The 24,718-nt window shown below is 49.6% G+C and overlaps 1 protein-coding gene across 6 annotated transcripts in view; it reads right to left on the minus strand.

Annotated features, from left to right (window-relative positions):
* Positions 1–24,718, minus strand: part of FGR (FGR proto-oncogene, Src family tyrosine kinase) — a 594,030-nt gene that overhangs the window by 491,146 nt on the left and 78,166 nt on the right. Inside the window, exon 1 of one of the 6 annotated variants that reach the window (XM_073666200.1) lies at positions 15,538–15,663. The exons of 2 other annotated variants lie outside the window; for them this stretch is intronic. The gene's annotated coding sequence lies outside the window, so the exon portion shown is untranslated. Of the gene's footprint in view, positions 1–15,169; positions 15,298–15,537; positions 15,664–24,718 lie in introns of those variants that run through there. 3 more of the 6 variants (XM_073666204.1, XM_073666201.1, XM_073666205.1) reach the window with 3 other exon arrangements.

Raw genomic sequence — 24,718 nt, forward strand, 5'->3', positions numbered from 1 at the left:
CTCCCCCAGTACAATGGCAAACCAGATACCCTGTCTGGATTCAAACGGAAGATATGTGGTATCTTGGACATGTACTCTTTGACAGGCAAGCAGAGGGCTGCTGTTGTATTAGGACAACTGACTGGTGCTGCGGAACGGGAAGTGGAAACATGGTCAGCCGCAGACCAGGAGTCAGTGTCCGCAATCTTTAAAAAGATACAGACTGTTTTTGAGGATCATACTGAGGCGGACCTCCGGATGAGGTTCTACAACTGTTCTCAACAGCCGGAGGACAATGTTCGGGACTACGCCTGGCGTCTACAAGGGGCCCTGCGAGCTCTGAAACAGGTTAGTCCGACCAGCATCGAAAATGAAAACAAAATGCTGAAGGAACAGTTTGTCCGGGGACTGAGGTCTCCAGAGGAGAGCAGGACTGTGCGTTGGTGGTCCTTAGATCATCCAGATGCTACCTTTGACAATCTTAAGGACATGGCTATAAAAGGACTGCAGCCCCTGGAAACAAATGCCATCCAATGTTACCAGGGTGGGGCTACCCCAGTGCCTGCTACACCCACCTTTTCCCCAGTGGCTGCTGAAGCCAAGGTTCCAGCAACGTCCCCTAGAGAGCTGGACAGTCTGCGCTCTGAAGTGCGCCAGTTGAGCAAAACCCTGACCACTGTGCTGAGTGCCCTGCAGCTGCGGACATAGCCCGAGGAAGGAGGGAAAATCCTGTTAGCCGATAGCCCTGAGGATGTCCAATGGATGCGAAGGAGGAGGAGGACAACACCACCCCCTACGAGGATCAGTGACCAGCGCCGTCCACAGAAGGACCCTACCTGCTACCGCTGCCGCAAGACCGGACACACCGCCCAGAATTGTCCTTTAAATGAGAAAACCCTGGGGCCGAGGGCCGACACCCAGGAGTAAACTCCCCAGGCCCATCAGAATGGTACAACAGGTTCGTCGGAGGAAGACCTTTCCTGCCCATTGTGCTGGACGGCATCCCGACGCACACTCTGCTGGACACAGGATCACAGGTAACCATAATGCCTGACATCCTCTACAAGAGGTTCTGGTCCATGGACGACCTAAGCCCGCCAGCTCCAAATCTTTCAGTTTATGCCTCAAACGGACTCCCCCTTAACCTAATCTGGGTTAAGAATGTGACTGTAAAAGTGGGGAGAGTGGAGCTGAAGGACCAGGGGCTAATTGTAGTAGCGACTAATCCTGATGATACCAATCCGTATATGGTACTTGGCACTAACATTGTTGGTAACGGTTTGGGAGAGGTTGTGTTCTTGCTCCAACAGATAGCTGACACTGCCAGACCAGGACAGAGGAGGGCGCTGCAGAAGGAGATCCGAGTCCTGATGTATCAACAGCAAGTAAGGTTGACAGATGGTGAAATCGGTAATGTGCGGGTGACAGACCCCATACCCATTGTGGTCCCCCCAATGAGTGAAATGCTTATCTGGTGTAGAGCTGCTATAAGTCTTAGAGGACAGAGCTACCAGGCGGTAGTAGAACCCCTTTGCTCCGAGCACAGACCCATGCTCTTAACCGCCAGAGGAGTGGTAGATGTACGCAATGGGAGGGTGCCCGTCCGTCTTCTCAACTGTGCCACTGCTGCCAAATTACATGCTGTAAATAACAACTGCATTCACAAGGCAGAGTCATTAACCTCACCAGACGAAGTGGAGGATGATGACCCTGCAACCCAGGTGGAGGACTGGTGTCAACAGCTCCATGTTGGGACAGACACCACTCCTGCCCATCAGAAACAGGGTGTACACCGGGTGGTTTAAGAATACGCGCAGGTGTTCAGTAAACATCCACTTGACTTCGGGAAGATTAAGGGGGTTCAACACCATATCCCCACAGGCGACCATCCCCTAATCAAAGAACGTTACAGGCCTATACCACCAGCACACTACCAGAAGGCTAAGGAAATGTTGCACGACATGAGAAAGGCGGGGGTAATAAGGGATAGTTGTAGTCCCTGGGCAGCTCCCCTAGTGCTAATTAGGAAAAAGGATGGGAGAATGAGAATGTGTGTAGATTACCGTCAAGTAAATCGTATTACACATAAAGATGCATACCCTTTACCACGCATAGAGGAGTCCCTAGCTGCCTTAAAGTCTGCAAATTACTTTTCCACCCTTGACCTCACTAGTGGGTACTGGCAAGTAGCTGTGGCTGAGGAGGATCGGGAGAAGACGGCCTTCACTACCCCGATGGGACTCAGCGAGTTCAATATTATGCCGTTTGGACTCTGCAATGCCCCCGGAACGTTCCAGAGATTGATGGATTGCTGCCTGGGACACTGCAACTTCGAGACTGTGTTACTATACCTGGACGATGTAATAGTGTACTCCAAGACGTACGAGGACCACTTGAAGCACCTGGCAGAGGAATTTGAGTCACTGTCCCGGTACGGGATGAAGTTGAAGCCCTCAAAGTGCCTCCTGCTCAAGAGAAAGGTACAGTACCTGGGGCACATCGTTAGTCCAGAGGGAGTAGCACCAGACCCGGAGAAGGTCACTGCCATCCAGAAGTGGCCGGAGCCGAAGAACCTCAAAGAGGTGCATCAGTTCTTGGGACTAGTAGGATACTATCGGAGGTTTGTAAAAGACTACACCAAGAAAGCAACTCCACTGCAAGACCTCCTGGTAGGGCAATCCCCCAAAGGCAGAAATCCCCCATTCCACTGGGGTAAGGAGCAAGCCGAGTCGTTTCAGGAGATGAAGGAGATCCTGACAGGCGATGAGATCCTAGCCTACCCTGACTACAGCCAACCATTCCTGCTGTATACTGACGCCAGCAACGAAGGGCTGGGCGCTGTTCTAAGTCAGAAGCAGAATGGCCAAGAGAAAGTGATCGCATATGCAAGCAGGAAGCTCCGCCCGACCGAGAGGAACCTGGAGAACTATAGCAGCTTTAAGTTGGAGTTTCTGACCTTGGTCTGGGCCATCACTGAAAGGTTTAAGTACTACCTGGCCTCAAGCAAGTTCACTGCCTTCACTGATAACAACCCCTTGACCCATCTTGAAACAGCTAAGCTAGGTGCACTGGAACAGCGATGGATGGCTCGGCTGTCAAACTACCATTTCACAATTAAATACCGGGCAGGCCGCAAGAACGCCAACGCCGATACCCTGTCCAGGATGCCTCACCAGTCAGACACGGAAGAAGAAGTGGATGACCTGGAAGAGATTGAGCTAACTGCCTTTCACGGGAATGGGATGATCCACGAGCAACGAGCCTCCAGGAGGCAGCGTGGAAAGACGTTAAACCCTCTGCCTCACCACAGCTGGAAGGAGACCCAGGACAGTGACCTGGTTGTCAGCCGCATCAAAGAGCTGATAACCCAAGAAGGTGCCTCCCTGGAAAAAGAAGCATCTCCGCAAGCAAAGCAGTTGTGGAACGAGAGAAGCCGGCTGTTTATCTACCGTGAGAAGCTGTGCCGGAGGTACATCAATCCAAAAACCCATGAGATGGTATGGCAGATAGTGGTCCCCAAGACAGACATCCAAATGGTGTTGGAGGCCTGCCACGATCAAGCGGGGCACTTTGGCTGGAAAAAGCTAGAGACCCTGCTGAAGTGTCGATTCTACTGGGTAGGAATGCGCAGCTCCATTGAGCGGCGGTGCCGGGACTGTGGACCCTGTGGCCTTAGAAGAAAAGACTACAGCAGCCAGAAGGCACCCCTGCAACCCATCAAGATGACTCGACCCCTGGAGATCGTGGCCCTGGACCATGTCAAGCTGTCCCCCAGCAGGTCAGGGTACTCTTATGCTTTGACCATGGTGGATCACTACTCAAGTTTCCTGGTGGTCGCCCCCGTCAAAGACCTGACAGCAGAGACAGCAGCAAAGACGTTCCAAGCATGTTTCTGTAGACCCCATGGTTATCCTGAGCAGGTGCTGATGGACCAAGGCCCAGCCTTTGAGGCTGAGCTGTTCAAGGAGTTCTGCCATCTATACGGGTGTAAGAAGATAAGAACTACACCGTACCACCAACAAACTAATGGTCTCTGTGAGAAGATGAATAACATCATCATCGACCTGCTAAAGACCATACCACTTGAGGAGAGAAATCAGTGGCCAGACCTACTACCTGATCTAGTAGATCTGTATAATCATATACCAGTAAGTTCCACCAATTGCACTCCGGCATATCTCATGCGGGCAAGGCCAGGAAAGCTGCCCATGGATCTGGAGCTTGGTGTTGTTGAGCCTGAAGCTGATATGACCACTGAGGACTGGGACACGACCAGACAGGAGCAGTACAGGAGGGTACAGGCCTGTGTCGAGAACAGTCTCACTCGGGTGAGAGATAAGCAGGAGGCGCACTACAACAAAAACGCGCCCGCAGAACCCTTCACACCTGGTGAAGTAGTATTGAAAAGGAAAAGACAAAATCACAAACTTGATGACAAGTGGGAGAGCGAACCCTACACTGTGTTACAGTCAAGATTTGATAATAAGAAGACCTGCATAATCAGTCGAGATGGAGGAAGAACATCTGCAACAGCGTCCAGGGATCACCTAAAGTTGTGTCCAGATCTACTGAAACCCCAAGAAGAAGTGCCTCTCACAATCCCGGAGGAACCTAAAGAAGCAGTGATACACACTGACCTAGGGGATTTCCTGGCAGATTGGCCCCAACTAGGAGGTGCAATAATCATTCCAACACTCCAATTCTTCGAACAGCCAGAAAACACTCCACAGCAAGTTGAACCTGCAAGTGCTGCAGAAGAGCCTAGTGCTGCAGAAGAGCCAGCTCAAGAAGTATCCCCGGACGAAGGATCCCCGGTCGGAGCAGAGCAAGAGGGCCCAGCCAATGGTGAACTTGCTAGTCCCAGAGAGAGGTTAAAGCAGTTTTACAAATTAGTCACACGTAGAACTGGTTGGGTAATTGACAATGCAGACTCTGATACCACACAGATCTCCGCACTACGCAGATCAACACGTAGTACTAGAGGTAAACCGCCTGTCAGATACACTCAGTAAGATAGTTACCCCTGGGGTATTGTGTATTATTGTACTGTATTTTTGTGTATTTTCATGCATATGTATATTATTTTGTGCTTTCCTTTATTACTGAACACTTTAAGTGATATGGACACTTTGGCTATTTACTTCTTTATTTATCTAAGAACTTCGTGGCTGATGACTGTGTGCAGCCCAAAAACTGCTTCTTGTATATAATTGTGCTCCCAGGAGTGCCCTTTTTAGGTGACCTTAGAAGTAAAACCTGTCTGGAGTGGCTCTACTGGAGGTCCAACTCGGGATCTTCATGCCCTGCAGTCACCCCAGGGCCTACGTTGAGGGTTTGGGACAGGTCCCTCAAAACCACCAAGAACTCTACCCTGTGAGATGGACATCCAGTCTGGGAACCTCACCATAAGAGACTTGAATTCTGAGGACGCTTTGTACCTGTTTATGTTATTATGCAACGTTTAAGCTTGGTGCCTCCCATAAAGGGAAGATTGTTCATGTTTCCTATTGTTGTTTTAAAATGTACTTCAGACTGGGAGTGCTGAGCTTTGCTAGGGGGGAATGTGACGCCCAGCTGCGCTTGGTATCACAGATCCTAGAAGAGTGCATTGATGGAATCCTCCACAAGAGGCCCCCATAAACATTCACACATCTCCACCTTCCACCTCAGACCAGCAGACGGAGCCCGTTAGGGATATAAATAGGGAAGGTGGAGCCAGGCAGATCAGTCTGGTTTAGCAGTTTAGCCCAGTACAGTCTGAGAAGAGTTACCTCAGAGGACAGAGCCAGTTCCAGCTCCTGCAGTTGCTAGCCTGCAGTGGAGCTCATCCAGACCAAGACTCAGTTGTAGCTCAGAATAGTGAGCTTTAGGTGTGCCGGCGCCTTAAAATCAGTGAAGCGCGGCAAGCTGCCGTTAGTGTGAGTAGTCTAGTGAGAGCCCGAGCGTGGCCGAAGGCGAGTGGAAAGTGAGTAGCAGTGGGGGCAGAGGAGCTTACCCAGCTCACCCTGAAACATACACCGGACACCGGGTCCGAGCTTACCGGGATCTCTACGACCCAGTAAGGTATAACTGGAAACCCTGGAGAACTACAGGTCACAGGTTCACCAGAGAGCTGATACGTAACAGAGCCAGGAGACACATAGGCCCCGTAAACTGGGAGTGTGCACTCCAAGAGAAGGCCCTACCACAACGTCAGCCGGTGCAGGACAGAGATAAAGTTAGGCCTAGCTCCAGGCAGGTCAGAAACTTACTACGCAGAGGCAAGAAACAGGATGCCCTACACCCGCTCATTGGGGAGGATCCTGATATGCACCCTTCACCCTACAGTGCTCCGGGACATGCCTGAATTTCCATCAGTAAAAGGTACTGAAGTGACTATCGTGTCTGTCCCTGTTCTTGCTCTGACCCGGCTGGGTCTCGCCTAACCTGCATCCCCCTCTCCGTACGCTGCCCTGAGGCCTAGCTCCACCTGTGGGGAGATATACCATCGAGTTGACTTATCACCGGCCTCAGTGGACTGCGCAGCGCTGGTGATTCTCACCAGAAGCCACAGGTGGCGTCACAAACTTTCATAAACTTAACAAACAAACCCCTTTTTAAAGCTGACCCTAGTGTACGGGCCCGGGAGCCAACCACCGCGACATCCCCAAGGCCAGGCAAAGGCCCGGGTACCGAGTCGTCCCCATCCCTCTGAGCTAGTCACATGAGGTAAAACGGCTGCCTCAGTATTATCCCTAAGTGTGTTCCCATCTACAACAGCTGCAAGGGAAACAGGGGCATCAGTTACTTAATGCCCAGTGCGGAGGTCAAACGATGTACTCCTGGGAGGTGGATTCCTCAGTCAGTAAAGATAGCCTCATCAGCCTAATTGGTGAAAGGTGCTTTATACAGTGCCAGCGGTATAAAAGCACTGTGGGTCACAGGAACCCAAGCAAGCCTTTTAAATGAAGAATGGAGAAGGCGCTACCTGCCACACACTTGCCTTCGGTCACTAAAATAACTCTTTGGACCAATGGAACTCCACGGCAAAGCCATCAACCAGACTGAAATCCCTTTCATAGGCTGGGTGGAAGTGACTTTCCAACTCAGGGCCATGAAGAACAGCAACACCATCGAGCTTTTGGTACCTTTTCTTGTGACCAGTGATCAGAACATGGTAGATGATTCTATCCTGGGTTATAATGTTATCAGTGAGGTCATCACGAAACCCAAGACAGGGGCGTTGGTGGTAGATGCAATCGCCACATCGCTCGCCATACCCAACGCCGTGGCAGAAAATGTGATTCATAGAGTAAAGAAAGCACGGAATACAATGAACTTAAAAGAAGTCAAGGTAGGATTGCGCCCAATCATCATCCCTGTAAACCAAATGGTGGGGTGAGGTGTGGAGTCCGGGTTAGAACGGGGAAGAAAAGTCCAGAAAAGGCTGTTCGTGCCAAAAGACTCCTCAGAACTTCCTGAAGGCCTAGTTCAAAGTGAGACTGTGCTTACGATTCCTACTGGTGGGTTTGCTCGAGAGACAGTACCAGTGATGAATACTACGAAACATGAAATTAGACTGGATCCAAAGACTGTGTTAGGTCACATTGAAACTGTTAAAACGGTATATCCAGCAAGTGTGAGACCAGCCCAGGGGTCTAGAGTGAATTCAGTCTCCCGACCAAGGAACAGGAGTTGCCCAGGGGAGGAAATTGAGCAACCCACCTCGGGGTCCTTGGATCCCCCAGTGTAACATACCTGACGGCGTCCTTGCATAGTGGTCCATCTCCCACTGTGCAAGAGCGCGCACTTGATCTCCAGTCCAGACTGCCACTCTGGTTTCTTTCCATGTTGTCTGCTTTGCTTTGCTCTTGCAGTTTAGGGCGACGCCCGCTGAACTTCCTGTTTCTTGTAGCTGCTGCTGACACTCCCCTGATGCGTCCTCAGCCTATTGCTGTCTGTCACCTGGTATTTAACCCAGCTCCTCCCTGGAATCCTGGCCTGAGCATCTTGTTCTGTCAGTTGGCTTCTTGTCACTGATGTGCCAGGTCCTGTCTATGTTTCCTGCCTTGCGGTATTAGTTCCCGTGTCTGAACTGTGTCCTGTCTGTGTACTCTAGCCAGCTGTCTGTCTGCCTTCCTGAGGCTGTATTTCCAGGCCTGTCTGAACACGCTCCTAGCCTGTTCGTCTCGCCCTCTGGGGGCCGCATACCCAGACTCGCTCTTGTATTTGTTGCTGTACAGTTCCTGTCTGAACTGTCTCCTAGCTTCCTACCTGTTTTGTCTTTATGTCCATTTGTTCCCTTTTTCTGCAGTGTCTGAACCAGCACTTGGCTTTACCTAGGCTCGTTCCTGCATTTTGTTGCAGTAACTGTTCTTGTCTGAACTGTCTCCTAGCTTCTTACCTGCTTTGTCTTTATGTCCGTTTGTTCCCTTTTTCTGCAGTGTCTGAACCAGCAGTTGGCTTTACCTAGGCTCGTTCCTGCATTTTATTGCAGTAACTGTTCTTGTCTGAACTGTCTCCTAGCTTCTTACCTGTTTTGTCTTTATGTCCGTTTGTTCCCTTTTTCTGCAGTGTCTGAACCAGCACTTGGCTTTACCTAGGCTCGTTCTTGCATTTTGTTGCAGTAACTGTTCTTGTCTGAACAGTCTCCTAGCTTCTTACCTGTTTTGTCTTTATGTCCGTTTGCTCCCTTTTTCTGTAGAGTCTGAACCTGCACCTAACTTCTACTCATTGTCATTGTACTTCCGTTTGTGAGTTGGAGTTCTTTCGCTACTTCTTTGCAAGTACCTTGTGTGTATCTGGTTCTGCCTTTCTTTTCCAGTCTGTTCCGTGTGAACAGAGCTCTGTCCCCTTTGCTTTGTCTTTGTTTACCTCTTCGGCGATTTATCTCAGCCTTGTCCACCGCGTCTGCGGTTTCGCTCTGCTCAGCCTTGTCCACCGCGTCTGCTGTTTCGCTCTGCTCAGCCTTGTCCACCGCGTCTGCGGTTTCGCTCTGCTCAGCCCTGTCCACCGCGTCTGCGGTTTCGCTTTGCTCAGCCTTGTCCACAGCGTCTGCGGTTTCGCTTTGCTCAGCCTTGTCCACCGCGTGTGCGGTTTTGCTCTGCTCAGCCTTGTCTACCACGTCTGCGGTTTTGCTCTGCTCAGCCTTGTCCACTGCGTCTGCGGTTTCGCTTTGCTCAGCCTTGTCCACCGCGTGTGCGGTTTTGCTCTGCTCAGCCTTGTCTACCGCGTCTGGGGTTTTGCTCTGCTCAGCCTTGTCCACCGCGTCTGCGGTTTCTCTCTGCTCAGCCTTGTCTACCGCGTCTGCGGTTTCTCTCTGCTCAGCCTTGTCTACCGCGTCTGCGGTTTCGCTCTGCTCAGCCTTGTCTACCGCGTCTGCGGTTTCGCTCTGCTCAGCCTTGTCTACCGCGTCTGCGGTTCTGCTCTGCTCAGCCTTGTCTATCACGTCTGCGGTTTTGCTCTGCTCAGCTTTGTCCACCGCGTCTGCGGTTTCGCTCTGCTCAGCCTTGTCTACCGTGTCTGCGGTTTCGCTCTGCTCAGCCTTCTCTACCGCGTCTGCGGTTTTGCTCTGCTCAGCCCTGTCTACCACGTCTGCGGTTTCGCTCTGCTCAGCCCTGTCTACCGCGTCTGCGGTTTCGCTCTGCTCAGCCTGGTCTACCGCACCTGCGGTTTCGCTTTACTCTATTTGATTACCGCATCTGTGGCTCTGAACTCGTCTCCCAGTCTGTACTGGACCCTACCCAGCCTGCGCTCTAGCCTGCCTGTTCCTGTATTCCTCGATGTGGGTCAACAGCCGTGTCCGGAGTCTGACCTGGAGTAGACCCTGGTCCCTCTGCTCGGTTCCTCCCTGGTGCACTGGCGTCGTATGCCGTCGTGCGACCTTGGTCGGATCGAGCAGATACTTAGTTCCGCCCCTCCAGGCACTCTCCGGTTCATGGCACAGTGGAACCACTAAACTCGCACACGCCAGTCAGTCCGGGCGTGTGCATTACACCCAGTACCTCTGGAATACTTGTTTGCTGAAGATCTAGCGGTAGCAAAACAGATGCTGAGAGAAGAGTGTCATGCGTTCTCCAAAGATGACTCGATATAGGCTGTATCCCATCGTTGCATTTTAAAAATCAATTTGAAAGACACGACCCCAATAACCATTACATCGTAGTGAAAGAATATTTACAAGATCTCATCAACAGAGGTTGGGTCCAAAAGTCGAAGTCGTCTTATTCCTCTCCTATTGTCTGTGTTAGGAAGAAGGACGGTACATTGAGACTCTGTTGTGATTACCGGGAACTAAACCGAAAGCCAGTACCTGATCGACACCCGATACCAAAGATCCAAGATATGCTGGATAGCCTATCAGGAAGCACCTGGTTCTCTGTCCTCAATCAGGGTAAGCCATACGACCAAGGGTTTGTCAAAGAGTCCAGTAGACCCTTGACAGCATTGATCACACCGTGGGGATTATATGAGTGGATCCGCATACCGTTTGGGCTCAGTTCAGCTCCAGCAGAATTTCAGAGGAGCATGGAGACATGGAGACATGTTTAGAAGGATTGAGGGACGATATCTGCCAGCCGTACTTGGATGACGATGTGGTACACAGCAAAAACTTTCGGGAGCATGTTGAACATGTGAGGACCATATTACAACGGTATAATCAACACAGAGTTAAGTTGACCCCAAAGAAGTGTGAACTGTTCAAAAGACAAGTTCGATTTCTAGGGAATATTGTGTCCAGAGTGTCCAGAGAAGGATATACCATGGACCCAGCAGAAATCGCTCTGGTACTGGCCTTAAAAGACAAGCGGCCCTCTACCGTCAGGGAGTTGAGGCAAATATTAGGATTCCTCTCCTACTATCGTACTTACGTTCAGAACTTCTCCAGGATTGCTGCCCCACTATACCTCCTCTTGGGGGGAACGACAGAGACAACAACATCGATGGAGAAAAAGAAGAACGCGGGTAGGACTGGGCTTTAAAGAAAGAACGCCGTTTCTTCCCAACAGCCCATTCTCTGGACAGCAGACCACCAGGAGGTATTGGAAGAACTAGTAGACTACCTGGTAAAACCACCCATCTTGGAATATTCTGATTTCAATTTACCATTTTTTCTTCATTGTGATGCTTCTCAAGTTGGACTGGGAGCTGCCCTGTATTAGCATCAAGATGGAAAAATGAGTCATCGGTTACAGTTCTAGAATGTTGACAGACGCCGAGAAGAATTACCATCTACATTCCGGAAAATTGGAGTTCCTAGCATTGAAATGGGCTATCTGTGAACGATTTAGAGATTATCTCTATTACAGCAAAGAGTTTGAGGTATACACTGACTACAACCCCTTGACCTATGTCCTTACTACAGCCAAACTGAATGCAACAGGTCAAAGATTGGTCGCTGAACTAGCTGGCTTCAATTTCAGCATCAAGTACAGGCCAGGAAAATGCAATGCGGATGCTGACGGATGGTCAAAAATGCCACTAGAGCCTGAGGAGTTCATCCAAGAATGCTCGGAGGAAGTCAGTCTGGAAGCAACTGAGAGCACTACCCAAGCAGTCCTAGCTTATCAGGAGGAAGACACACTATTTTGGTGTCCGTTGACAGTGGAAACCACCATAAAGCGAGAGAACAAGATCACCCCTGGTCTATTCAACAACTACCAAAATGGAAAATCCGTAGAGCACAACGGGAAGATCAGATAATTGGTAGAATACTACTTTATGTGGACCAAAATCGGTTTCCAAGTAAACGGGAGAGAGACAATGAGTCACCAGCAGTATCTGTTTTAATTAAAGAATGTACGAAGCTCTACCTCAGTGAAGACGGTATCCTGTATCGTAAAGGAGGACAAAAGCAGCAGTTGGTACTACCCAGAGTATTCCGTAGGTTGGTCTTCAACGAACGTCATGAAAAAATGGGACACCTGGGAATGGAAAGGACAACAAATTTGATCCATGAACATTTCTTCTTGCATGCAGAGAGATATTGAGAGGTACGTGACCAGGGAGTGTGGGTGTCTAAAAGATAAATGTCCCAACTCATCAACCCGGGCACCTATGGGCAACATCCAAACTATGTATCCGTTTGAGATGGTCTCAATAGACTTTCTACATCTCGAGACGTGCAAGGGTGGTTACGAATACATCTTGGTGGTGATTTTGCTCGATTTGCTCAAGCATATACCACCACCAATAAATCAGGTCGAACAGCAGCAGAGAAGATCTTCAATGATTTTGCTTTGAGGTTTTGGTTCCCTATGAGGTTACATGACCAAGGAAGAGAATCTGAGAACCACCTCTTTGCCAAGCTAGGAAAGTACTGAAGAATTCAGAGATCCCACGCAACGCCCTATCACCCAGAGGGTAATGGACAAGTGGAACGTTTTAACCATACATTATTGTCGATGTTGCGCACTTTAACAGCTGATGAGAAGAAAGACTGGAAGAGTTCTCTGTGAAAAGTGGTACATGCATATAACTGTACAAAGAGTGATGCAGTGGGTTACTCACTCTTTTTCCTATAGTATGGACGATCGCCAAGACTGCCAATTGACATCATGTTCGATATTCCGGTGTCAGAGACTTACAGAACATATTCGGAAATGGAAGGAACGGATGGCAGAGGCATACAACATAGCGTCCAAAGTGGTTACACAAGGACAGGGCAAGAGTAAGGAGTACTATGATTGAAAATGTTATGGAGCAGAATTGGCACCGGGAAGCCGGGTGCTAGTCAAGAACATACGTGAGAAAGGCGGTCCAGTAAAACTTTGTTCGTACTGGGAAGACAAGGTGTATGTGGTCGTAAGGAGGAAAGCTGATGACAGCCCAGTGTATGAAATCCGATTGGAAACAGGAGACAAGAAAACCAGAATAGTTCATCTGAATTTCCTGCTACCCTGTGATTATCTCCCACCACAACAAGACTTCCCAGAAGTAGACCGACATCGTCCGAGATCGACTAAGGGACCACCACAGACTGAAGCTCCGGAGGTGGATAGTGACCTTGAAAGTTCCGATGGAGAAGAACACACTGTTGTATTTCTCGGACCGGCAAGGAGAGGGATGTACCATCCTCAGGAGAGTGAGCTAAGTCCTGAGGCTCAAGAGTTCGTACCAAGGAGTACAGATGAAGTCCAATTCAGATCTGATGATCGAACACCGGCCCCTGAAGAGACCGATCGACACTCAGGAGGTGCGGAATTACCAGACCGTGTGGAAACAAGCGACTCAGGAAAAGTACGGGAACTTACAGAGGCAGCTCCAAGAGCATCTGAGGAAGCACTGGAAATGAGTGCGGCAGAAGAAACTTCTGTGACCAAAGAATCAGTGGTCTCTGAGGAACAACCCACCAGAAGGATGTCGACTCGAGAAGTGAGGAGGCCCGTGAAGCTAACGTATGAGACACTTGGTGAACCGAGTCAAGTGCCAAGGACCGTCGACTGGAAACAGGTATCTGTGCCTGTGGACCAGGTAAGCCCACTTGAGTGGTATTCACCACCGAGAGGCAGTATGGAAAATGTTGCCGGGTGGAAAGACTTGTTTTCATGCTTTGATTTTCCTTAAAAGACTTTGTAGAAACAAAGAACTGTTAAAGCATAGAGAGAGAGAGCTGGTTGAAGACGTACGAAAAGCTCCAGCTGAAGAGATACTGATTGTTTTAATTGTGTTAATTGTTTATTTTTTACAGGCATCCTACAAGAAAAAGGTTGTAAGATTTGGTTGTTATCAATGTTTATGAACGTTATACCAATTTCACAATGCCAATTTGTATATAAAGTTATCCAACTTTCACCACTGTCTCAGAATTAGTCAGATTGACCAATTAAGACGAAGGTCGAGGACAACATTCAAAAAGGAGGGAGAGTGTGACATGCAGAAGTAGTGCTGTTTCAGAGTGTGACATGCAGAAGTAGTGCGGCTGCTTTAAAAGCATTCAGCAACTATTAGAAGTAACACAAGCACATGAGAGTGGAAGTGTTGTGCTCCAGAAGCATCCAGCAACTAGAGCATTAACACAGTCACAGGAGAAGGGGAGTGTTTTAGCAGAGCGCCAGGGGGATTGTGGGGAACTTGTTTACTGTCTGGCCGGAGCTGAAGAGAAAGGTGGCTTATGATCTGTACCTCACAGAAGGCAAGGGAACAGAATTCAGGTCAGGAGGGAAGCTAAACAAAGGTGAGTTAGACCCCCTGAACTAACAGTGTGGAGTATTATCGGCCAAGAAGATAAGGACTGGAAGGAAGCCTGTTATAGAGATTATCTCACTCATCACACCCCCCCCCCCTCCATCTCCATGCAGGATAAAGAATTCTGTGTACTAATGAGTCCTTGTGAATGAAAAGCCTGTGGTTGTGTATGCATCAAACTGTGCTGTACTGTGCTACCGGATAATAGATTGTGTACTGCTGTGCTGCAAAGGAGACTGTATTGTTATTACTGGAGCTTGTTGCTCAAAGAGACATTTGAATTGAACTGGCCGTGCATTAAATGTTAGTGTTCTACCGTTTATGAAGACTCTTCTCAGATGTGTCTGGTCAGCAACTGAATCTATCGTGTGCCTGAGAGAAGCTGCATCCTATGGTCGCCCTGAGTAACAGTTCCCCCAGGATTCCAACGAATTCATGTAACCGGTCTCACCCCTATCTGAACTTAGGCGGCGTGCGTGTAACACTTGTCAAGTCTGGGTCAGAGGACCAGCGGCCATTGAGTGCATTGCGGTCTGTACTCAGTCCTTGAATGTTGGATGTGTGAAGCTGGTCCTTAGACTTAAATATAGCATTAGACACCTCCCTCCTGTCCTACATTGGATAGTATTGCCAAACAGGAACCACATTTCCTAGGAATTGGGAGATGGGAGTAGTAAATACACTACTCATAAAAGTAACTGAAACTGACGGAAAATACTGGCCAATGAGAATTGGAAGAAACAGCCAAATCAGCAAGAATAGGAGGTGGAAGCTGCCTATGTACTCAAGGTGGTAGAAGGAACTTATGCTTAAATGCCTTCCCTATAAATCAACACATTTTATACACACCTAAAACAGTCCTGTCCTTCCCACTAGCTAAAACACACAAACCTTACATTTCTAGTAGACCCAAGATTGCCAACTTCGTGTTTTATTTTTGAAGACAACTTATCCAAAAAGTCACAGTCCGCCCATTCATGTCTACTTTTTATAACACTGATATAAAGAAATTCGTATCACTTACTGTGAGCTAGCTGTGTCAATTTGTTTTTACAGTCACTGGAAAGGTGCTCTATTGTTAGTGAAGAAGAAATTTTGGATGGTTGCTTGGAGAGAGGCAGCTTGTCAGTATGGTTCCAAACTGTGGATACTACTACAAGGTACAAGAGCCTACTGATTAACTAAGTTTCAACTCATTGTGAAAAATGAGAACTTTTGGCTCTCAGTTTCAGACCTGACCTTAAATAACTAACCTTTCCGTTGAATTAGAAACTGAAATTTTAACATCCGTATTTGAAATTATATGCATTCAAGCCATTTAAGTCTGTGCATACACAGGCAGATTTAAAGGGGTTGTCTCCTTACAGAAAATTCTAAAACTCCTTTACTCACTGTCCAAGGGTCCACCGTTGAGTCTGTTCCACTGTTCTCGGTGTCTGTTGTTGACTGCAGCACTGATGTCATGCTGACAGTGCAGCAGTCAATCAGTGAGCTCAACTGCTCTGAGCAGGTCATTGTGTCTACAGGGCAATGCCACTGGGCTAAGTGATTGGCTGCTGTGCTGTCGATATGATATAAATTCTGCACCCAATAACAGATACAGGGACTCATCACTGGACCCAAGGAGTAAAGCCCATTTTGTTTTTTTAATACAAACTATGTCCGGGGACTGGCAAATACAGTGGCTTGCAAAGTATTCACCCCTTTTGTTTTTTTCGTGCTTTGCTACCTCACAACCTGGAATTTGACAGTTTTTTTGAGGGTTTGCATCAGTTCATGTAAAGAACATGCCTACAACTGTGAACATTTGGTTTTCTTTTTAGTGTGAAGAAAACAACAAATAGGACAAAATAACTGAAAATGTCAGTGTGCATAACTATTCACCCCCCCTAAAGTCAGTACTTTGTAGAGCCTCCTTTTGCGACAATTACAGCTGCAAGTAGCTTTGCCAAAAAGTTCAATTTTGGTCTCATCTGACCACAGCACCTTCCTCCATACATTTGGGGAGTCTCCCACATATGTTTTAGCAAACTCAAAACGAGCTTTAGGCTACGGCCCCACTATCAGTATTTGGTCAGTATTTGGTCAGTTTGAAGAATATTGGAGGTATAATTCCATGTCAATCATTGTATCCTATTTGGCAGAGGATTATAAGGAACTTCAGTGTGCAGTTGTAACTGGACACCTAGCAGCTGCAGGAGGAGGGGGGCCAAGAGACAGTAAGTGACAAATAGCTCACCTGGCCAGCCTCAAACCAAGGAGTTACACCCCCATTAGCTAGCTGGTGAGCTACAACAGGAAGACCCCCAATGGAGCCAGCCATGCAGTCTTCCTTTGTGTCAGACAGCTATAATTCCATATCAACCCATTTTAGCTTCTGGAGTTTCTAGCTGATAGAGGCGAGGGGTGGAGATTTAGGTCCAGCCCAGGGGGCAGGAGGGGGGTGACCCAGAGAGGTTAAAAGCTCCTGCAGCTCTTGGTCTAGTGCTTTTTCACTGGGAGGTCACAACGACACATCGTGTGGGAGAAGTCACCCAACAGAGGGAACCACAAGCCTTCCATGTGGCAGCCCTCCCCAGCAAGCCAGGCCTTCAATCTTACTGGTAACTGACTCTTAATATCTGCATATTTTTGTACCACTACTATGGTGTTTGCATCTCTGACCATTATGTATGTATAACCCTTATGTATATAGTGTATTGTCTAGTGTGTCCTATATGGCGATTAAATATATAATTTAACCTTGGACTGCTCTTTTGTCTCGATCCACGAATCCACACGTCCGTTGTTCGGAATCTCGCCCACAGGGTGGTTATATTTGGCCCCCGACACCGGAACTACCACCCACCCCTATGTGAGGCCATTATTCTGTATGGAGGACTATTTGAGTCCCATCATACTGTATGGATAGCTATGTGGGGCCTATTATTCTGTATGTAGGACTATGTGAGCCTATTCTGTATGGAGGACTATGTGAGGCCCATTATTCTGTACAGAGGACTATGTGGGGTCCATTATACTTTACACTGGTTGGCCCGCGACTTTGTCCAAGTATTTCATTTTTGCCCTCTGGCGGTTAAGTTTTACAACCCTGGTTTAGAGCATATATGTTGATTGTCTTAAACTGAATTTCCAGATTATTTTGAACAAGTGTTCTTAAGAATGCTCATTTGAAGATAATCTTTCAGCACAAACAGGCTGCCGATTACCTGATCAACAAGCAAAATGCTCGTTCATCGGTTGAAATAATCAGCGCAAAGGATGGTAGCTTCTGCACACTGAGTGCTCTATTACAAATTGTTCTGTGTGCATCATGTCCTGAGGTCTGCCTGTGTAAACAGGACTCGCAGTGCCAAGAACAAAGGCAGCTTCTGTAAGAGTTGTGGTCTGTACTCAGTGTCGGACTGGAGTACATTGGGCCTACCAGAGAAAATCATTCTTGGGGCTCACTGTGAAGCTACATAGAAATAAATACAAGACCACCAATTTTGTGTTAAAACACACTAATATCAGTGTATAATTTAAGATAGTACATTTAAAGGGAACCTGTCACGTTCTAGCTACCCTCTGCACTACACCCATTGCATTGTTAGTGATGCAATGTGCATCACTAACAAGCTTTTTCCATTAAAATTGGTGTGATTACCAGCTTCACTGCACACGCGTGGGGAACATAGCGTGTCATAGGGCATGCGCAGTGAAGCTGGTAATCACATAGTCTCACTGCGCAGGTGGTCAGACATCTACAAGTGCGCATGCCCCTCACAATATCAGCGCTTGTCGGGAGCAGTATTCAAATACATGGGCGTCACCAGCAATAAGTGAATGCTGCTCCCGCCCATGACTGAATATGACAAGCACACCCCTATGACTGAATGAGCAGGTAGGATCTAAGTATATTAAAGGTTATAAAATCATTATAGCTGCACCAATTTTAATAAAAAAAGCTTGTTAGTAATGCACATTGCATCACTAACAACGCTATGGGGGCAGTGTAGAGGGTAGCTAGGATGTGACAGGTTCCCTTTAATGTTATAGAAAGAGCTGGTGCCATATATTTGGTGCAAACGCAATGATAAATGTCCCAAGGTGTTTATTAACCACTAAACCAATGTTTTATTGCACCAGCGCATTGGAAGGGATTTTACGACATCTCATCTATATGCTGAGAAAATCCACGGTGTGAATTGACCGATGCTGAGGATTTGACATCACTTGTCAATTTATGCTGCGGATCTTCACCTCCGATTTCATCCTTTGCAATACAAAGAATCAGGTCAATGGTAAAGATGCATTATTGTGTAGTAGTAAAAGCAGCAATATCTGCACAATATCTGGGTGGATATTACCACTGTTAATTTACTGTGGAATTTCCATTGTAGAAATTAGCAGCAAATAATTATGTGAATAGAGACACTAATAGTGGTGGGGGTCCTAAATCAGTTATCGCTAGAGTGATTGAAAAATAGCTTTCCTTCACATCCCCCGTACACTTTTTACAGAAATATCTCTGACACCTATAAGGCCATAACTTTTTATGAAGGGCCTCATTTTGCTAGCAGTGGGGGAAGAAAACTTTTAGTCAGTCAGGAGTGATACAGGGAGAGGGGGCACAGTCAGTCAGGGGTAATACAGGGGGAGTGGGCGCAGTCAGTCAGGGGTTATACAGGTAGAGGGGGCTCAGTCAATGGTGATATGAGCAGTGGGTGCAGTAAGAGATAAAACACAGGAAGGGGTGCAGTCAGGTGTGATATAGGGAGAAGGGCCTCAGTCAGGGGTGATGCAGGAAGGGGGTGCAGTCAAGTCAGGGGTGAAAGAAGAGATGAGGGAATGGGGCTCTCATTCATTTCTAAGTGACTTAGCCCCCTCCCCCTCTATCACACAGACTAAAGGCCCCCAATTTGCACTCGCTGTTATGCTGGAGGGGGGCCCTCCATCAATCATTGCAGCTGTAGCAGGGAGTCATCTATCTCCCTCAGCTGCTTACTCTGTGGAGAAGGGGAGTGGGTGTTATGGATGACAGCACAGCTCATTACCTGAGCTGTGCTGTACAGCTGGGGAGAAGAGGACACAAACAAACCTAACACTGATTGGCTGCGCTGCTTGTTCAATGCAGGGAAGAGCAGTGACATAAAAAGTAATCAGGGTGCAACAGAGCTCCATTACCTACAAATGGTGAGCCGCAGTCTGCAGCAGGCGAGAGTGTCATCAATGCCATTAGTAACACCTGCACTGCTCTCCTAAGTTGTCTAACTCTGGGAGGAGCTGCGAGGAGTAGTGACGTAGACGTTTGGAGAATGCCCTGCTTGCGGCTCCTCTCAGAGTTAGGCTATGTGCCCACGATGCAGAAATGAAGCAGAAAATTTCTGCAGCATTTCTGCATCTACCTGGCAGAAAAAACGCATGCAGATTGTGCATGCGTTTTTCCTGCAGAATACATGCGGATCCACATGCGGATTCACATGCGTTTCCGCATGCAGATTGACAAGCGCTTTCCAGGCGATAGCATCACTTGGAAAGTGCTTGACAACTAGGTCACACTGTATAAATCCATGCAAACAGCATGGATTTATATAGTGTAAACCGTAAAAATGAAAACAAATAAAGCTATACTCACCCCCGAGGCCCCGGCGTGGCTGCAGCGCTCGTTCCTGTCTGGTTCCTGGATGCCGGCATATCGCGAGACAGAGCGGTGAAGGGCCTGCGGTCACATGACTGTGATGTCACCGCACTTCCTCAAGCCATGCCGGCATTCAGAGAGAAGCCGCCGGACAGGTGAATATAAACTTTATTTGTTATTTTATTCTTTTTTTACAGGTAGAATGGTACCCAGGTCTGGATGAGAGTCTCCTCTCCTCCAGAACTGGGTACCATCCGCACATAGAGATGCATAGAAGTCGCTTGTAAAAATGTACAGTCGCGGTTTCTATGCGTTTCAATGCCAGTCAATGGCGGGAGTTCCGCTGCGCTTCCGCAAAATTAAATGACATGCTGCGGATTTTTGTACGCAGCATAAACGCTGCGGAAAAATCCGCAGCATGTGCATAGAACATGCGGAATCCCCTTGGGGACCATGGGGTGCAGATTACCTAGCGTTTACGCTGCGGAAATTCCACAGCATAAACGCTTGAAAAACGCTACGTGGGCACTCAGCCTTAGGCTATGTGCCCAAGATGCAGAAATGCTGCATATTTTTTACGCTTCTCCCTGGCAGGAAAAACGCATGCGTTTTTTACATGTGTTTTTCCCGCCAGGTAGTAGTTGTCAAGCGGCTTTGCATGCATTTCTGCATGCGGGTTATCAAGCGCTTTTCCAAGCGATTTTAGCATCACTTGGAAAAGTGCTTGACAACTTGTTCAACACTATATAAATCCATGCAATCGGCATGGATTTATAGTAATGTGACCAAGTAAGTTAAAAAAAAAGAATAAAATGGTAAAAAATAAAAAAATAAAGTTTATACTCACCTTCCGGTGTCCTCCCGGTGTTCTCTCTGCCGCGTCCGGTGTGTTGGATGGCTCGCGGTGGTGTGAAGGACCTGCGGTGACGTCATTAAGCCATGTGATGGGTCACATGACTCAGTGACGTCATGTCAGGTCCTTCACAACAGCGGGAGCATTGCAATAGACCGGACGGAGCAGACAAAACACCGGGAGGACATCAGAAGGTGAGTATAAACTTTATTTTTTATTTTAAATTCTTTTTTTTACAGTTTCTATGGTACCCGGGTCTGGAGGAGAGTCTCCTCTCCTCCAGACTTGGGTACCATCCACACATAGAAATGCATAATATCCGTGTGTACAAATGTACTTGTAGCACCCCGAGGACTCGGCTGCTACAGGGGTATTGCACCTCGAACCAGAGGTGTGGTATTCCACTCCCGGGTAAGGATGGAGTGTGGAACAGAGCTCAGTTAGCTGCATGCACCACATACACCCCATTTCCGGGGGACAGAACAACGGTACTCCCACCAGATAGTTGTGCAGGTACGACAGCGTCTGTCCCTGGCTGGAGTGGGGGGGGGAGGAACATCCCAGTGGTGTAGGAGCAGACAGGGGAGGGACTCTGGGCATAGGTAGGAGCCCATTGGTTGCATTGTCACCAGGGCTCGGGTGTCAGAGGGAGTATAAAAGGTGGGCACCATCTAGGAACAGGGTCAGTTCAGTCTGAGGAGAAGCGGAGAGAGAGTTCAGCCAGAGAGGGCTGACAGGGAGCTGTGGCTCCGTCTGGGCCCAGCTCCAGAGCTAGACCTGAAGCAGAGAGGAGAGAGGAGGAAGAGGAGAAACACAAAGAAAGGCCCAGAGACGCAAGCATAGAGGGAACCCTGAGATCCCACAAGAGAACGAAAACGGGTGAAGGGTTGGCAGAACAGGGTACCGGATCCCAAACTGGTGGAGGCCAATTATCCTCAGCCAGGAACCGGAGGTCGTGGACAAGTTTTAGCGCGACCCCTCGCCACATCCACCAGGAAGGCAGACCACGTATAGGGTCAGGGAAGCCGGGAAAGGTTTCACCACCAGAAGGCCCGAGGGAGCCGGACAAAGGTGGATCCCTGGTGGGGACGGCCAGTAGGAAGGAAGAGAGGGGAGCTCTGGACTACGCTCTGGAATTGCCTGGGAGTTGGCCTAGTCCCTGACCTGGTGAACGCAGCATGACTCGGGTGGTCCTCCTGTGCACAAGCGACCTGATAAAGAACCGTGAGTAAAGCTTTTGAAACTGCACTACCAGACTCCGTGTTTCATCGTCGTACCTGCACCACCAGTACTGGGACATCCGCACCATCACCCCCATCATCAACTCTACAATAGCTGCCCTGAGGCAATACTCCTCCCGTGGGGAGTCGTTCCATTCTCAGCTGCACCAACAACACCAGCCTCGGCGGTCTGCCCTGCAGCGGCGGTCTCATGACCGCAATCCACGGGTGGCGTAGTCGAACATTCTAACATCTACTGCTAAATACCGCCGCTCAGTTTGACTCCCTGGGCACGGACCGGGTCACCGCCATGAGACTACTACCCCTATCTGATCTGGCTCCGGGTAAGCCCCCGTGCGCGCGATGCCGCACGACTCAGGCCCAGGGGCGCGTCAACTTTGGCGTAGTCGGCAGGATTACGTGCCCGCAACCACCGGGTACTGCGTGCCTGAAGAAAAGTTCACATTTACCGCAAAAAGGAGTCTCCCGCCAATTCCAGAGGGTTCCCGCCATCGGACGCCATCTCGGGTCGTTTCCCGCCGTTTGCCCGCCATCTGCAGCCTTTGCCCGCCATCCACGGAGTTTCCCGCCATAAGGAGACGATTCCCGCCATCTGAGACGATTTCCCGCCCTGGCAGAGCGGACGCCATTATGGGCGTGCCAGAGGGTGGCAAAAGACCACCTCCCATCGTGGGCCAGGTCCAAGAATGGCGCCAAAAGCGGAAACCGCCCCCACCAGCAGAGACTGCAATGATAGAAATGTCCATCAGCGTGAGGGGGCTGCCCCTGGAACTGACTGTCACTAAGTTGCCCCGGGACCACCCTCAATGGGGGCGGATAGGGAACAAAACAGAGAGGATGGGTGCGGCCTGGAGGAGTCTGGACAGATCGCACCCGGAGATGGAGGAAGAGTCGAGCAGCACCGACCCTGTGGTCCGGAACCTGTTGCAGGCTGCCACCCCAGAAGGCCTGGTGGAGATCCTGGCACAGCTCCCCAGAGATCGGGAGCGTGCACAGACCGCGCTGGAGGCCTTGGCCCGGAAGATGGCCCGAGTGCAGCAAGAAGCACTGGCCGAGTGGAGAAGGGAGATGGTCCAGCAGGCTGGAACCCTCCAGCAGAGGACGCCACCCGCAACGTGGAGTATGTCTGCCCCTGAGGATGGTGCAGGAGGGACGAAGGCCGGAGACGACGCCGCGGAGGGAGCCGCAGGGATGGAAGCAGGTAATGGGGACGTCATCACCCCGTGCCCAGTAGCTGTAAGCCTGCCCCAGCTCCCCGTCGCAGAGCCCGAAGACCCACTCACCGAGCCCGTTGCTGCACCGCCACTGCTCCCAACTAGGCCCCAAGCGGCAGGAGCCGCGGCCACGCCTCCTGTTACGCCACGCGCCTCAACCCTGAGCGCGGAAAAGCAGGAAGTACCACCGGCCTGGTCTCAGGGCCGAGTACCCCCGGGCGCCGCCGTCTCCACAGCGCCCTCTACCTCCACAGCGCCACCGGCCTGGTCGCAAGGCCTGGTAAATCCGGGCGCCGCTGCCCCTCCAGCGCCCTCTTCCCCAAAGGTGCCATACCTGGATCCAAAGAGGATGCCTCTGGCCTGGACGCAAGGCCGGGTACCTCCGGGCGCCGCTGCCCACACAGCGCCCTCGACCTCCACAGTGCTGCCCCTGGGCAAAGATCTCTTTGCGCAGCATACTAGCCCGGACGGGCTGCCCTTCGTGTGGCCACCGGAGTACATCAACCCCCGATTCCGGAGGGAACGGCCCCTGTGTGAGCCTCTGATCCCGGCACTGGCACCCGCCAAAATTGTCCCGCTCCCGTTGGAAGACGCCCAATTCGCATGGGATCCCACCGGTGAGGACCTCATGGGATTCACAAAGGAGACCCGGGCGGCCGCAGCCCGGCGGGAGGAGTGCTGCCGTCAACAGCTGGAGGTCTTTGGGAGAGAACGGCGAGAGAGGCGGATCCGCGAGGAACAGCTGCAGGTCCAAAGCGCGGAGCAGAAACGCCGGGCCCGACGAAATCCCCGTACGGCCCACAGTCCCTGCGCCACCGGGACCGTAATAAAGTTTCAACTGGAACACGGCTGGGGCTTTATCCGAGACCACCGAACCCCCGGCGACGTCTTTGTCACCCGCAGGGATGTCGAGAGCCACCTGCCGGAGGGACACCGTGGACGTGACCTCTACCCGGGTGATGTGGTCACCTTCACCCGGCATCAGTGTGCTAAAGGACCGTACGCCCTCCACGTACACCGGTTGACTGAGGAGGAGTTGCAGGATGAGGAAGACCAAGAGGACCCGGACGGGTCTGAAGACTACCCTCAGGAAGGAGCAGGAGGACATCGTTACTAATGAACGGTAACTGAAACTGTACATAGTTACCCGTCAGGGTACCTGACCTGCTGCTAATTGAAGTGTGGTCCCCGTTGGGACTAGTGTGGAACTGTTTCCTGTGTGCCCCTATCCCTAATCAGGCTGAGGACTGTGAGCAGCCACTCCCTTATCCCCACTGGCCGAGGACTGAGAGCGGTCACCCTGTAAATAGTTGCGCTTCCTAAGGCGCCCCCTTCTGGTTTTATAGAAGGACTGCGTTTCTATTTTAGAACTAGAGACTGTTGCACTTAACCTGGTCACAAGTTGCACCATGGCCAGAAGATCAAGAATGTGTTTTATCTGAGAATGTTTTATATGAAAAAGTTTTATATTGAAAGTTACATATGCTGCTAACAGAGTTTATAGTATTTTATAAGTGTGAAGAAAGTTTTGTAATGTTTTATGATGTTTGTACCAGTAACATTTAAAAAGAGTAGAGTACCTCCCATAAAGGGATGAGTTTTCAGTTATGTCTTATATGCAAGTGTACACTTTAAAATTTTTGTA

The sequence above is a fragment of the Phyllobates terribilis genome, unplaced genomic scaffold (assembly GCF_046119375.1).
Source record: "Phyllobates terribilis strain yellow unplaced genomic scaffold, ASM4611937v1 Scaffold_2__4_contigs__length_985480577, whole genome shotgun sequence".
Lineage (NCBI taxonomy): Eukaryota > Metazoa > Chordata > Amphibia > Anura > Dendrobatidae > Phyllobates > Phyllobates terribilis.